Source organism: Cornus florida, unplaced genomic scaffold (genome assembly GCF_030987335.1).
Source record: "Cornus florida cultivar Cherokee Brave unplaced genomic scaffold, ASM3098733v1 CherokeeBrave_3.0.0_Hap2_Chr01, whole genome shotgun sequence".
NCBI lineage: Eukaryota > Viridiplantae > Streptophyta > Magnoliopsida > Cornales > Cornaceae > Cornus > Cornus florida.
The window spans coordinates 23,221,737-23,236,803 of NW_026775571.1; the positions used below are offsets into that span (position 1 = coordinate 23,221,737).

The 15,067-nt window shown below is 40.4% G+C and overlaps 1 pseudogene; it reads right to left on the reverse strand.

Moving 5' to 3' along the window:
* Positions 1-1,445: 1,445 nt before the first annotated feature.
* On the reverse strand, positions 1,446-1,926 carry LOC132270439 (major allergen Pru ar 1-like; annotated as a pseudogene).
* Between the last annotated feature and the right edge of the window lie 13,141 nt (positions 1,927-15,067).

Here is a 15,067-nt window from a genome sequence, read left to right on the forward strand (position 1 = left end):
AAAATTATGGTTAACTTAATTAGAAGGTAATTTATGTGAGTCATCCAAACATGTTTTACCCAACCAATAAGCATCAAATACCATACAAAAATAAAGAAATAGTTCGACTAAAAAAAGCTAAAATACAAAAACAATAAAATAAATCCATTTTAGGCGACAAATTTGACCACTTACCCAGTGGTTGCATAAGCTAGAGAGCGAAGACTTTCAATCCAATTGGCACGTTGTGACCTTCTAGTATGAATGGATATCTTAAATTTCAATTCCATGTCTCATTTCTAGGTTCACATTTGTAGATCTCACAAATAAATTCCAACTCCATATGCCTTAACTATTTGATACTTAAACTCAGACAAAGCTAATGAAAATAAGATTGGTAAATTTTATGACCGCAGTACGTTCATGAAAGCTGGGGGATAGGTCTGGCGTATTAAAAGATAATAAGATTGATTCCTTGTATGACCGATGAGACTCATGAAAGCTCTATGAAATGGGGGTGAAATTTCAGTATCAAATTTCTGATGTAAAATTGATGAAACCAATATGGTCCGTTCGACGGCCAAAAGGGTTTGCAATTTGCAGACATATATTATTGAAAGCTGGGAAAGAAGTCTGGCGAATTAAAGATAATGAGATTATTGAAAGCTCCGAAAGCTCTAGGAAATGGGGGTGAAATTCCAGTATGAAATTAACGTCCCAGTTTGGCCCAAAACGATATAGCATGGTTAATTGAATCACTTGATGACATGGCCTTTTTATAACCTCAGATCTAGTTTTGTGGAATTCAGCACAGAGATCTTGTAGGAGAGGATCCAAATATGCACGTGAGGGGTGTGATAATTAGCAATCTAACTGTAGTAAATAAATGTTTTTCGCATTTAAAACTATTTTCAAATTAGAAAATTTTCCCCCTCAAATTCTGACAAATGAAAAATCAAACAATATTGTAGATTTTTTCCCCCTATTACTATATTGACTTAAACTAGATCCGATTAATAGGGGACTTACCACATGCATTGCTTCAATATTCATTGACTTGTCTCATTATTACCGACACTAATGTTCCACCTAGTGTCTCAATGAGAAATGTATTGGCGGGTAAATAAAGAAAAATATCAAGCATCTGGAAATTGAGCATGGAAACTTGTAACCCAAACAAAATGGCCATTTAATCCAAAGGAAATGAATTCATCATTCACAAATATCCGCTTAGTTTACCAAGAGAGTTTCGTATTATAATTAAAATTGTACAACATGAACTCGTCAATGATATAAAATAGTAAAAATAATTGGATAATAACAATCTCAGTAGAGTGTTTTCCCCTTACTAAAAAGTCGAAGGCAATATAAGCCAACCATCGAGAAAAAGAATTGAAAGCCACACCTATAAGTAGTAATACAAAGACAGCCATGAAACCATATATTTTAGTACACAGATTTTAAGTTATATTTAGTTGTAGGCATCAGGATTTGCCAAGAGGTAGGCGTCAACAGCCTTGAACATTCCCAAGGCCTTTTCTTTGCCACCCTTGATTTGGTCCTCTGTGATCCCAACATCGCCTTTGGTGTGGTATTTGCTACTGTTCTTGCATTCCGATCCTCCATCAGAAGAAGCTTCGATCTTGATCTCGTAAGAGATCTTTTCAAGCACACCCATCAAAGCATCACCTTTGATGATGCTATAACAATAGACAAAGTTGTCTTTGTCAAGCCCATCAACTTGGTGTTTGACGCTCTTGAATTGGCTGCCTTCGCCAAAAGAAATGACCTTGACTGTTCCAACTCCACCATCTCCTTGGATGATTTCGACACCCTTAATAGCTTGTGGCAAGGGATGAGGTTGTCGGAATCAAGGACAAAGGCCTTGAACATCTTGGCAGTAAGGATGGAGGAGGAAACCTCCATATCATAACTGATCACACCCATGATATTGAAATTGATTTAAGGAAAAAGAAGAAGAAGAAGAAGAAGAAGAAGAAGGTGTGAAGGGTTGATTGGCTTGTAGAGTGGTTTTCGTGTGATGGTAATGAGAGAACTCAAGCTAGTATTTATAAAATGACAAAACCAAAACCAATGACTTCACCTCCTATCGTGGAGGTAAGTCGAACGATCCAAAACAAACCCTCACTCGGAATCCTAACAAAAGAGGGAACTCTAAAAAGTGCTTCCGCCCACGGACGCGCATAACTCCTATGTGGAGATACAAAACTTACAGATGACAAAGTCCTTGCCAAGACCAACACAAGAAGAAGAGAGATCAAGTCCCTCTACTGTAATAAAACAGAACACGCACTTGTCAATACCTTGCATAAGCTATGCCAAGGAAGAGGAACTAAATGGAGACAAAACAACTTGTACACTTAACATCCATACATATAAGAGAACAATGTCCATCTTAAAACACTAGGGCTAAACAACAAATTCTATGACATCGTGTCCCATCCTGCCTGAAAGAGAACTTTAACAAGTGAAATTTTAAACCTTTCATTCGTAGAAACAACTAGGCAATGCAGACCACTAGATCAATAACCTTTAAAGTAGCATGGATAAAACCCTTCCGTCATCAATCCCTCATTAAAACCAGTGCATAAGAGCTCAACTACTCACAAAATACCCATCATTATCCAATAAAACTGTCTGGAATACTCATATAGTCTTACGAATACATCATTGCCTTAATACATAACAGTCATAACCGGTACATCATTACAACTTAAGACTCATACAAAACTGCTTGATCTATATTTTGCCCCAAGGGCTCACACTAAGCATCATCAACATCACTTGATCCGGAACCACACTACGGGATATGTCCACCATCCTGGCATAGATGAACCCGACACTGCACAAAGTGAACAGGCATCTGTCCAAACTCACGAGTAGCCCCCATTACCAGAACAACTGTGTGCAGGTACCTCCTGTTACACCCAAACTCGTAGGTATCCCCTGCTACAAAACTTGCAGGTATCCTCCGCTACAAAACTCGTAGGTATCCCGTGCTACATAGTCATAGGTAACCCCCGTTACTGTACCAGACTCACAGGTATCCCCCGTTACGACACTACACGACTCACAAGTAGCCCTCGTTACAACACGACTGACAAACTACCGTGCAGCCCAACATGACTCATAAGCAACAATGCAACACGACTCACAGGTGACCATGTAACACGACATGACTCATAGGTAGCCCCCATTACAACACGACACGACTCACAGGTATCCCCCGTTACAGCACATGCCGGCTCACAGGTGTCCCCTGTTACAACCGACACGACTCACATGTATCCCCCGTTATGACATATGCCGGCTCATAGGTATCCCCCGTTATAACCGACACAACTCACAGGCATCCCCCATTACAACAGTCACAGGTAACCCCTGTTACAAAGCTCACAGGTAACCCCAGTTACATCTAGCACAACTATGCACAGGTAACTGCCTAATCTCACATGTATCCCTCGTTACACAAGAATCAATCATAATAATATCTCATCTCCTCTGTGGACAATCCCTCTTCATGTGGCCTGACTGACCACACCGAAAATAAACTCCAGAACTAGGTCTATCAAGAGGACACTCCGTTATGTAGTGTCCTGGTTGCTTACAGTGATAACACACCAAACTTGTCCTAGAAGACTCTGAAGAAACACCAACAATAGGAGTAGCACCTGCCATTCACTGCTCCTGAAAAAACAATGAAACACATTTGAGCCTCTTCCTGTCCTGACTCTTGGAAGAAGTACCCACACTCATACCTCGTTCCTTAGAAACCACAGTACCACTCCTCTCCCACCAATCCTTGGCTTCTACTTCTGCCATCAGTGCTCTCGTAACCACTTCCAAATAATTCTTTATTCCCAAAAGTGTCACCCCCGGCCTAATAGAACGGTTTAGGCCGTACACAAAACGTCATGTCTTCTCCTCCTCATTTCTTAACACATTCGAAGTGAAATGTGAGAGAGAAGTGAACTTATTTTCATACTCCATTACTGACATGTTACCTTGCTTGAGACTATTGAACTGCGTCCTTAATTCTCGTCTCTTAGTCTGCGGGAAATACTTTTTAAAGAAAAGACTCTTGAATGCATCCCAACTCATACTGTCAATATCATGCACATTAGTTATGGTCTTCCACCACGCTAATAAACTTGTATGTAGCTAAGGTGATCTTCAACCGATCATCGGGCACAGCTATTGCCCTGAAATTCTTTTCAACTTCATCTAACCAATCATCAGCTACCAACGGGTTTGGACCTCCCTCAAATGAGACTTTTATGAGTTTGTTAAACTAGAGCAAGTACCTAAGATTCCATTCCATCTTCATCTCTTATAGCTGAATAGTCGGTCGTAGTACCACTTGAGGAGCTGTGGTACTCGCTAAATTCTGAAAGGCTGAGGCTACAGCCCTTGCTACTAGAACTTCATCCTCTGGTACTTGTGGATCATCATCTACCTCTCTATCTCGATCCTGTCCCATCAAAACCCTATCTGGTTGGGATGGCCCTTCACCTACTCGCTGTCCAACTTCATTCGGATCCATCTCTCTACGTCGTCCTCAAACACGATTCTATAAAAGCAAATACACGATTAATACAAGAATACATAAAGTAGCCCAATCCACGAGCTATGATGCTCACACTAACTGTTCGATAAGAACTAAACATTTAGAAACATAAAAGTGATCAAACCCTTAACTTACGTGGGTCAAAACCTTCCGCAACTCAACATACAACACCGTCCCAAACACTCAAACCCGTCAATAATGAAACCAGTAAGTCATGCATACATCCACTCCTTAGTGGATGAACAACCACAATGTGAACCTAAGTGTGCAATTACATCCCAAAACAGGATCATAACTATTATGCTTAACTACTTGCAATAAAAACTTATATAACATGCTTTTAATAATACCAAACACTTAACAGTTAAGCACGTAGTCAACTAAGCATGCTTTTATCAACAGTATCTGTTAACAATTAACCATGTAATGAATCAAGCATGTATCTAGTAAACTTAGTCATATAATCAGTTACAGATAGACGTTTAACATCATACAATTAGGCATGCTTTAAACAAATATAACCATTTCATTAATTACATAAATAATTTCACGTAAACATTTGGCAAATAGGCATGTTTTTAAATTAATCAATCAACGACTTAATAACAATAAACACCTTATCATTTAGAATGCTTTATTTTATTTGTGAGTTCGCAAACTACAAAATCAACTCGTATACAAACATATAACAATTAATCATGCTTTTGAACTAAATAAACAACACAAGTGTGCAATCACATTAAATCCAACTCTAACCTCACTAGGTCGGCCCTACCCATCGTCCTTAGGTTTTTGAACCTAAAGCTCTGATACCAATTTGGTAACGACCCGAACCCGTGGGTCCGAACCGTTAACCGGGTCCTTATCCGAACCCGAGGTCAACTAAGGACAATACCAACCTTTCATAAGCTCACAAGTAGAACACGAATCATCTTAAGGTCCAAGATACTTCAAAAATATAGTTTGAAGGGAGAAATCAAAGGTGCTGGTCAAAAGGACAAGATCAGTCGGCTAATGGCCGTTTGTCGGCTGGCTGATAAGGCATGTTTGGTCGGCTGATGGAGATGATTAGCCGGCCGAAACAATTCCAATAACTACATACTCTCGGGACTTTTCCAAACTGAACTATCAACCGACTAATGATGAATTTTAGTCAGCTAAAGATGGAGGTTCGGTCGGTCTGACAAGCAAAATCGCTCGGCTAACCTACTTGGTCGATCGGTCTGACCTGCATAGTCTTTCGTTCTGAAGGAAAGGTTCAGCCCTCAGCCCTTCCGAAGGAAAGGTTTGGCCCTTAGCCGCTTTGAAGGAAAGGTTTGGCCCTTGGCCGTTCTAAACCTGGGGTTTTCGGGAAGCTGATGGTGAGGTTCAGTCGGCCGAAGCAAAACCTTTCACCATGGAACTCTCTGGAATGTCCTCGGATATTTTTGTTGGTCGGCTGGTTCACCTTGTCAGCCAGCCGACAAGCCTTGGTGTGATACACCTCGGATCCGAGACACGGGTTGATGAGGCCCAGGCCAAAACCCGAGGGAATATCTAACAATTAATATTCTATAATGAACATAGAATACAAGATGAAATAAATAATAACAATAAGCTGGAAGAATACTAATTGAAATCCTCAAAATATAATTAATGAAATCTGTTAAATCCAAACTCCAAAACTCCATAAGTTACAACTCGGGAATCCATCTAGTAGACCCCTTATTATTAAAAAATCCCAATTGAAACTAGAATATCTGAAATAGAAACTTAAGGTAAACATAGAAAAGATTCCTACGTAGTCAGAGGAATGAATGTCTGTATCTGCTCTGCACGTCCAAGCTCTAACCCTGGAACTAACGAACACCTGAAAAATAAGAGAGTGGGTCAGGCCCACATGCAAGTCCTATTCTACTACGATCCAAACAGTAATCCGATACGCAAATACATCCTAGGAAGACTGAACAATATCTAGAGTAGTCCATATGTATATATATAGCAAACACAATAGGACTTCACTAGTCCAGTAGGTCTGTCTCAGCCTGAGTAGAGATACCATACAAATCGCACAATAATGTGGTCATGTGTACCTAAACTTACCAGGGAACAACACCTATGTCCAGTTATCCATCCTAGGTGATATACGCGCCCTAACCATAGTCCTGAGACTCAAGTTCATACCATGGTACCATATAATAATCATATAAAGTCAGTACTCCTCCTAATACAAAATACCATCCATCTGTGTAGTGGTCTAGTATATGTATAATCATCCATCCTAAAACCATATTAAGTAATTTAGCTATTTTGCTGACATGACACAAGTAGGTAATGGACTTAACCCATATGGTTAATCCGTACCTTAATCCAAATTAGGTAGGACTTAGGGTTTGATCCAGTCCATACCTAGTATGTCACCATCTCATACCGGTACATACAATCCTTTAGTTTACACAGTTGACCAAATAGTGATAAGTGCAAATCAACTATACTCCAGAATAAGCACGCATACAAATCTAATAAGTGTATGATCAAATTATACATCCAGTATATGACCTAGAAGTCACATTCTAGTCCTTTAAAATGTTAGAGTAAAATACAGAATCTAACTCCTCTAAAACAGTACCATAACTTGATACAATAAATAGTATAGTTAAACATCAATTAATTTCCATTTAAGCATACCTATTTTTTTTCCAGAACATATAATATATGCTTATACAACAGTTGAAACATGAACAACAGTTTAAAATTATGCTAGAAACCAAACTGCTTTATAGAAACAGTAAGTAATGTCAAGGTATAATTCAACCTTCCATTTGCAGTGTATTAATTAACTGTAGGTTATTTCATGCTTCAAAATTAATACTAACATGCTTCCCAATCCTTTTACATCTCTAGAATAAATTTTATAAACCATCCACAGCCTTTAGAACAACTCAGAAACCCTCATACAGGCCATCCGGAAGTCAGAAACGTGAAAAATAAAAAATATAAAAGAGGAGCCGCCTCCACCAAAAGTGGAGCCGCCTCTCCCCTTGGTGGAGCTGGCTCCACCCTTTGTTGGAGCCGGCTCTACCCTTATGGAGCCTGCTCCACCCCCTTGTGGAGCCGCCTCTCCTCCGTTGAGAGCCGTATCCCCTATTCTGTGCATCTTCTTCGCCTTCGACGAAGTGCAGAAACTCTGTACAGTTTTTATAGCTTATTTAGGAGTTCAATTGTAGTCCTAGAATCCATTAAAATCATGCATTCAATCCCAAATACATAAGGTTAAGCAAAATTAAAACTCACGCAAACAGTTTATTTTTTAAACAGAGCAATGTCCTATACATAACAAAATTATGCAATGATTTAACAGTCAATTCAACATGCTTCCAAGATTGATATTACTTCATCTTAAATCTAATTTAGTGCTAAATTAATTCCTGGAGTCCACTAGGCATGCACAGAACACGAATGAAAGGGAAAGAATAAAATAGTGACTTGCTTTTGAGTTTCAGATTTGAAACTCTAAACTGCCGTCTCCTGAATTTTCCGACGGGGTTTCCGACTGTTGTTCCACCGTTGTCACTCTAGGTTTAGTCTCAGTTGAAACCCACAGCCCCAACTTCTTTTCTCTCTGTAACTCTCTCAAGTTCTCCTATCTGCTTCTCCCAAAACCACAACTGTTACTCTCTGTATGTTCTCTATTTCTTAGGTACGTGAGAAGAACTTTGTGTATTTTCTAACATGTTACATATATTTATAGGTGTAAATTAACACTAACCCTAATCCATGTACAATAAGAGGCTAAGCCCTAATTCCAATTCTAACCAGCCCATGAAACTATCAGTTCTAACCTACAACGGCTCTTATAACTGTAACCCTAAGTTACCTTAAAGAAATACAGTGCATTAAATAAATAAAACAATTAAAGCAGTATTAAAAATTAAATGGGTACTTAATCCACAGTACATAAATTCAACACTTAATTTAATCTAAACAATTAATAATTACCAATTAAACAACTAATCTTTAATCAACACAATAAAACAATTTAAACAATTAATCAAAGAAAAACCAAACAAATACAAATAATAAATTAAATAAAAGAAGAAAATATAATGAAATAATTAAATAATTAGCAGGACTATCCTTTTAAAATTAGTGGTATTATAGTTAGTGTCATCTTGAGTGCTCGGGGTTTGTATTCGAGACTGCTTTAATTAAACAATTAAATAATTACCAGGACTATCCTTTTAAAATTAGGGGTATTACATTCTTCCCCCCTAACAAAAGGAATTCCGTCCTCAGAATTCGCTCTTACCTTCTTCCAACATCTCAGGAAACTGCGAGTGAATCACATGCTCCCATTCCCAAGTGGATTCAGCCTTGTTGTGATGACTCCACTGAACACGAACTAATGAAATAACCTTGTTACGAAGGATTTGATCCCGTCGGTCTACAATACGACACGGCGGCTCCAAATAAGTTGCATCCGGCTGCAACTTAATCTCCCCAACATCGATATGCTGATACCGATCCTCATCTTAAAAAAATTTCCGCAACATGGAAACATGGAACACGTTATGAACGTGATCCAAGTTATTCGAAAGTGCCAATAGATAAGCCACAGCTCCAACTCGATCCATAATCATGAAAGGACCGACAAACCATGGAGACAACTTCCCTTTCTTCCCAAAGCGCATAACACCCTTCATAGGAGACACTTTGAGTAGAACCTGATCCCCAACCTGAAACTCCAATGCCCGAGTACAACGATCAGTATAGCTCTTCTGCCTACTTTGGGTAGTACGCATGCGATCTCGAATAAGAGCAATTTTCTCAGAAGTATCCTTGATGAACTCAGGACCCAAGAATCTACTCTCACCAACCTCCATCCAACAAATAGGCGATCGACACGGTCGGCCGTATAATGCCTCAAATGGTACGATCCCAATAGTCTTCTGGAAACTATTGTTATAAGCAAACTCTACAAGCAGTAAGTAATCCTCCCAGTGGCCCTTGAAATCAAGAACACACGACCGAAACATATCCTCCATAATCTAATTCACCCGCTCAGTCTGTTCATCAGTCTGAGGATGATAAGCAGTGCTAAGATGCAACTCTATACCCAAAGCCTGCTGAAAACTCTTCCAGAATCCAGACACAAAGCTTGAATCCCTGTCTGATATAATAGACAATGGAATGCCATGAAACTTTACAATCTCTAAAATGTAAAGCCTCGCCAACTGCTCCGAAGTGTAGTCAGTGCAAATAGGCAAGAAATGAGCTGACTTGGTCAACCTATCCACAATGACCCAAATGGAATTATGACCCTTGAAAGAAGTGGGCAATCCCTCCACAAAATCCATAGATATTATCTCCCATTTCCACTCTGGTATCGGTAGTGGCTGTAGAGCTCCTAGCGGCTTCTGATGATCAATCTTGACCATTTGACAAGTACTACATCGCGAGACAAAAAGAGCAATGTCCCTCTTCATACCTGCCCACCAAAACTACCGCTTTATATCTTGATACATCTTGTCGCCTCCTAGATGAACAGAAAACTCAGAGTGGTGAGTCTCAGTTATCACATCCTTCCTTAAATCATCAGCAGAAGGTACCATTAACCGTCCCTTGTACCTCAAACCTTCGTCAGCCCCAACATAGTAAAATGGAACCTCTCTAGAAGCTATCTCTACAACCTTATCAATGCACTGCTGATCCGTGAGTTGTGCTTATAAAACCTTGCGAATGATGGAAGGTGTAACCACCATGCAAGCCATAAAAGCATCCGATAACTCATCCACATCCTTCAAAGCATTCCACTCAGTGGTGAATAAAGCAGAAAGACTACCAACAGGTCGGCAACTGAGTGCATCTGCCACCATATTCGCTTTTCCTGGATGATACTGTATAGAAAAGTGATAGTCTTTCACAAACTCCAATCACCTGCGCTGTCTCATATTCAGCTCCCGCTGAGTGAATAAGTACTGTAGACTCACCCAACAGATAATGCCTCCAAATACGTAAGGCAAAGACCACAACTGCCAACTCCAAATCATGTGTTGGATAATTAAGCTCATGAGGCTTAAGCTTCCGAGATCCATAAGAAATCGATCACTCCTCCTGCATCAAAACACATCCAAGACCCTGCAATGAAGCATCCGTATAGACAAGATACTCTATCCCACTCTGTGGAGTAGCCAGAACTGGTGCAGAAGTCAACTTCCTTTTCAGCTCATCAAAAGCTCACTGACAGTGCTCATCCCACACGAACTATACACCCTTCTTGGTCAGATGAGTGAGTGGTCCTACTATCTTGGAGAACCCTTGGATGAACCGACGATAATATTCTGCCAAACTAAGAAAACTCCGAATCTCGGTAGGTGAAGTAGGTTGACCCCACTCTACCAAAGCTGAAACCTTGGCTGGATCAACCGTTATCCCCCCTTCTAACACCACGTGACCCAGAAACTTCATTTCCCGCTGCCAAAATTCATACTTCTCGAACTTGGCGTATAACTGGTGCTCACGAAGCGTCTGCAAGACTATACGAAGATGTCTAGCATGATCGTCCTCCGACCGAGAATAGATCAAGATGTCATCAATAAAGACAATAACAAACTGATCCAAATAAGCCTGGAAGACTCTGTTCATTAAGTCCATGAACAATGCAGGTGCATTAGTCATCCCAAACGGCATAACACGAAACTCATAAGAACCATATCTCTTGAGAAACGCTGTCTTAGGAACATCTTACTCCCTAACCCTCAGTTGATGATACCTAGAACGCAGATCAATCTTGGAAAAGTATGTGGCTCCCCGTAACTGATCAAACAAATCATCGATCCTGGGTAGAGGGTACTTGTTACGAATAGTAACCTTGTTCAACTCCCTGTAATCTATACACAGGCGAAGCGAACCATCCTTTTTCTTCACAAACAGAACCGGTGCTCCTCAAGGTGATGTACTCCTATGAATAAAACCCTGGCTGAGTAACTGCTGAATCTGATCCCTCAACTCTCTTATCTCCATCGGTGCCATCCTATAGGGTGCCCTAGCAATAGGCGCAGTGCCTGGAGCTAGGTCTATCACAAAATCGATCTCGTGACTAGGTGGCAACCTGGAATCTCCTAAAATACATCCGAAAAATCCTGTACAATCGGTATGTTATCCAATGACACAGTAATCCCCTCCTCCATTTTCTCCTCCACATTGAACAAATAGGTGCTAGTGACTCCACTAGTACGCAGCATAGCGACGACATACATGTCCTGACCAGGTATGGTAAACGCAATAGACCTATCAAAACAATTAACTTGGGCATGGTAGTGAAATAACCAATCCATCCCAAGTATCACATCATAAGTGTGTATGTCCAAGACCAATAGGTTGGTTAGAAATCTGAGTCTGCCAATATCTAGTGTCACAGGCCCATCACTCTCATGTATAATAGCTGTATCGCCCAATGGTGTAGAAATACCCTGAGGTCTAGTGCATACCCTCGTCCCATCCTAGATAAAACAACAAAAGTCCTAGCTACAAATGAGTGTGTAGCACCCATATCAAATAAAACACGTCCATGAAAAGCATGTATAAGAAACTTACCCTCAACAGCCTGAGGTGCCTGCATATCCTATGGCTTAGGGTTGTACACCCTGTCATAATGTAACTGCTGCGGTGCCTGTCCCTGAGGCAGCGGCGGTACCGGTAATACTGGATAAGTCTATCCCTGAATCTGAGGAACCTGTGGAGCTGGTAGAGGCACTGGCGCCCTCTGCCCTTGCTGCACATGCTGTCCCTGTCCCTGTCTTAATATAGGACACTGCTTGGAAGTGTGACCAAACTCTCCACAAGTATAACAATTACCCTAGAAAGTACCAAATGGCCTCCTCTGTCGGTTAGCCTGTGGCTGACCCTGTCCTGCCTGCGGTCCCCCATTCTGTTGACGTTGAATAGGTGCCACATCCTTAGGAGCATCTGAACCACCCTTGTGCTTCTTCCAAGGCTGTTGTCCCTAGAATCTGCCCTTGTTGTTCTGTCGGTGTCCGTTCCCATTCCCTTTCTCAGTTGATTGGTTAGCAAAGTCTCTGTCACCCCGCTTCTCACCCTTGGCCTGTCTGATGTCCACGGTCAACTGATACTGCTGTAGAGCGGCGTCTACCACCTAAGCATAGCTGGTATAAGCTGGACTACCTGTAATAGCTCTCTTGATAGACCACATCAGCCTCTTAATGAAACTGTTGCACTTCTTCTCTTCTGTATCCACCTCCTCTGGTACAAAAAGAGACAAGCGTGTGAACTGCTGCTCATACTCTGCCACTGTTATGTTTCTTTGTTACAGATTGAGAAATTCAGTCTTCATGGCTGCCCTGACTGCATAAGGAAAATATTTTTCATCAAAGCATGCACTGAACTGACCGTAAGTCAATGCTATCCTCTCCTCTACGGTGGTAACTGACTACCACCACTGTAGTGCATCCCCAACTAGCTTGAATGTAGCAAGCATCTACTTCTGAACCTCCGTGCACTGAACCAAATGAAGATGTCGCTCAATGTCCTATTTCCACTGGTGAGCTGCTCTCGCATCGGTGGAGCCTGTGAACTTTGGTGGGCTCCCCTTTGTGAAAGAACTTCTGGCCTTCTCCCAAGTATCAGTCTGAACAACCGGTGCTGGTAGCGGTGCCGGTTGTACCTGAGGCTGATTCCGAAGTGCAGCTGTTACCCCTGCTTCCATGGCCCAAACAATAAGGTCATTGAGGTGAGGAGGAATCTCTGGATCCCTAACCTAATCCTAAGCCTGTTGAACCTCCTCCTGCTCCTCATAGTACTGCCCCTCATAGTATTGACCCTCATCCTCCAGATGCTGCCTTCGAGCCACTTCCATTCATCACTGATTGTTCCGTCTGGTTCTTGCGTTAGCCATTCTGTCAACACAGAAAGACAGACATCAGCATAATTAAACCGAACCGTAAAGAATACAATGAATCCTAAACTTAAGCTCTAAACAAAAGAGAACGCTACGCGGAAGTCTTATACGATAGAATCCTAGAGACACTTGAACCAGGAGTGCTCTGATACCAACTGTGATACCCCTCGGATCCGAGACACGAGTTTATCAGGCCCAGGCCCAAACCCGAGGGAATATCTAACAATTAATATTTTATAATGAACATAGAATACAAGATGAAATAAATAATAGCAATAAGCTGGAAGAATACTAATTGAAATCCTCAAAATATAATTAATGAAATCTGTTAAATCCAAACTTCAAAACTCCATAAGTTACAACTCGGGAATCCATCTAGTGGACCCCTTATTATTAAAAAATCCTAATTGAAACTAAAATATCTGAAATAGAAACTTAAGGTAAACATAGAAAAGATTCCTACGTAGTCGGAGGAATGAATGTCTGTATCTGCTCTGCACGCCCAAGCTCTAACCTTGGAACTGACGAACACCTGAAAAATAAGAGAGTGGGTCAGGCCCACAGGCAAGTCCTATTCTACTATGATCCAATCAGTAATCTGATACGGAGATATATCCTAAGAAGACTCAACAATATCTAAAGTAGTCCATATGTATATATATAGCACACACTATAGGACGCTCACTAGTCCAGTAGGTCTGTCTCAGCCTGAGTAGAGATACCATGCAAATCGCACAATAATGTGGTCATGTGTACCTAAACCGACCAGGGAACAACACCTATGTCCAGTTATCCATCCTAGGTGATATACGCGCCCTAACCATGGTCCTGAGACTCAAGCTTGTACCATGGTACCATATAATAAATATATAAAGTCCGTACTCCTCCTAATACAAAATACCATCCATCTGTCTAGTGGTCTAGTATATGTATAATCATCCGTCCTGAAACCATATTAAGTCATCCAACTATTTTGTTGACATGACACAAGTAGGTAATGGACTTAACCTATATGGTTAATCCGTACCTTAATCCAAATTAGGTAGGACTTAGGGTTTGATCTAACCCATACCTAGTATGTCACCGTCCCATACCGATACATACAATCCTCCAGTTTACACAGTTGACCAAATAGTGATAAGTGCAAATCAACTATACTCTAGAATAAGCACACATACAAATCTAATAAGTGTATGATCAAATTATACATCCAGTATATGATCTAAAAGTCACATTCTAGTCCTTTAAAATGTTAGAGTAAAATACAGCATCTAACTCCTCTAAAACAGTACCATAACTTGATGTAATAAATAGTATAGTTAAACATCAATTAATTTCCATTTAAGCATACCTATTTTTTTTCCAGAACATATAATATATGCTTATACAACAGTTGAAACATGAACAACAGTTTAAAATTATGCTAAAAACCAAAGTGCTTTATAGAAACAGTAAGCAATGTCAAGGTATAATTCAACCTTCCACATGCAGTGTATTAATTAATTGTAGGTTATTTCATGCTTCAAAATTAATACTAACATGCTTCCCAATCCTTTTACATCTCTAGAATAAATTTTATAAACCATCCACAGCCCTTAGAATAA